Here is a 2,052-nt window from a genome sequence, read left to right on the forward strand (position 1 = left end):
CCGCAGGATCCGGCGCAGGCCGCAGGAATCCGCGCAGGCCGCGGCACGCACTCAGCCCCTCCAGGGGCAGGCAGCTGCTGCTGCTGCGCTCACGGTTTAGTGTGACATTTTTCTCATTATTGTTATTTCTTGCTGGCCTTCTTTTTTCCCCGCTGTTTTTTGGGGTTTTTTTGGTGGGTTTTTTTTGTTGTTCTGGTTTTTTTTTTTTTTTTTTTTTTTGCTTTTTTTTAAATTTTTTTTTTCCCTGCTGCTTTCCTACAGCCGTGGTCTCTGCCAGGCTCCCCGGGACAGGCACTCCTACGGGCAAGAGCACATTGGCAAAACAACCCCAGAGTTGTATTTTCCTTGCTCCCTCATCATGGCAAAACCTCCTTTTCCGAGGGAGTTGTTTCCTCCTTTTCTCTTCCCTCAGGTATTCTGTGGAATTGATTTCTCCTCTTCTTTTACAGATGAGATATTCCAGGAACAATCGAACTCATACTGCTTCTGTCAAACTTAATCTAGGATACATTCATCTGGAATATAGCAGGGAAGCAGATCCAGAAAACCTCAACTGCCTTTCTTATCGGGGAGCTCATAAAGCAGAAGGATGATGACAGGCTACTGAAATTTAAGCAACCAAGAACAGGGAAGATATTTTATTCAATAGATGGGATAAAATTTCATGTCCCAGAGATTTCAATGAGCACAAACAGGGAAGATGAAGGAAGACTGATTTTCTTTTTCCTAAGTAAATGGACAGGTCTGGGGGTGGTTTTTAGGTTGTGTCTGTACTATCAGAGGCACATACACATTTCCTCTCCTAAAGCCAGAAGTGTGACTCCTCAAGCAGCTGGGGTTACAACCCTTCACCAGGCAGGGCTGGGGCAGCTCTGCTCCTCCTCACTGAGACTCGGCTGCTCCAAAGGGCTTTGTGGGACCAGCTTGGGTGTCTGCCCCAGGAGGAGATGAATCACACCTTGCAAGTGCTGATTTCTCTCTCTTATCTCTCAGAGGAGCCTAAGGTGCCTAGTTCAGATCCAGACATTTACACAGATGAATCACACCCTCAAGGCCATGGAGAAAATAATGAAAATCTGCAAGCCTGGGCTCAAATCTCTCCAGTCATCTTGAATAATTCTATTATTTTACTGAATAGAACGATCCAATGTCTTTAAATTGCTTCATGCTTTGCTGGTAGAAAACGAAGATAAATAAATTCTCTCCTTGAACAAACCCTCACTTTACTTTTTCCTGATGCAGCACAGGGAACGGTATGTCCCTTCCTTAGATGTCCTCTTTTTCCTAAATAAACACAGCATTCTCCTCTATGTGCAGCCTCCAGAGCTCCTCCTGCCTTCCTCTGAGCAGGAATCTCAGAGATTACCAGATCACAGGCACTTTTAAACCATCTGTGCTTCATTCAGCGTCTCCAAGAGTGTTGATGTTTCCCAAGCCCTCAACGGCTTCTTCAGATTCTCCTGTCCTTTTGCTCAAGAGGGAGAGTCTTACCCCAAGAACTGTCCTCCCTCTGTGATAAAACGGTGGAGGTACACCATGACAGGGAAAGCCTCTTTCTCCCAGCAGGTCAGCCTCAGTGTGTTATCCCCTGGGAATTAAAATCCACAGTGCTGGATGGCCCCTTCCACATCCCTTCTTAAATTAATGCGTGGTGGAGTCATTTGAAAACAGGGAAAGGAAAGTATGGAAAATGTGAGTTTGGGACCAGGTCAGGATTGATGCAGCCTTTCCCATTTCCTCCTTGGTTATTTCTTTGCTTGCTCCCTGTAACTGAATCACCCTGGAAATGCCTCCTGATCTCTCCAAGCAGGGACCATCCATTTTTTTTAGTGGAGTATTTTGCACAGAAAGTCCAGCTCTGATTGAGTGCTGCACTGGCTGCCATAACAATAAATTCCCATTACTAGAAGCAAGACACATTTTCTTATGCATCCCCTTTGCAGAAAGGCATAAACTGAATTTTGACTTCAAAGGAGATATCTTTGTTCAAAATGCAATGCTCAGAAATATTCTGCAGTCAATTATTTGCAATTAGAATGAAAAGAGAACCCC

General features: G+C 44.9%; 1 long non-coding RNA gene across 1 annotated transcript; it reads left to right on the forward strand.

The window, feature by feature from the left end:
* Positions 1-228: 228 nt before the first annotated feature.
* Positions 229-1,215, forward strand: LOC137462743 (uncharacterized). The gene is made up of 2 exons (XR_010993767.1): positions 229-412; positions 994-1,215. It is a non-coding gene; the product is annotated as an uncharacterized lncRNA (long non-coding RNA).
* Positions 1,216-2,052: the final 837 nt, after the last annotated feature.

The sequence above is a fragment of the Anomalospiza imberbis genome, chromosome 26 (genome assembly GCF_031753505.1).
Source record: "Anomalospiza imberbis isolate Cuckoo-Finch-1a 21T00152 chromosome 26, ASM3175350v1, whole genome shotgun sequence".
Classification (NCBI taxonomy): Eukaryota; Metazoa; Chordata; class Aves; order Passeriformes; family Viduidae; genus Anomalospiza; species Anomalospiza imberbis.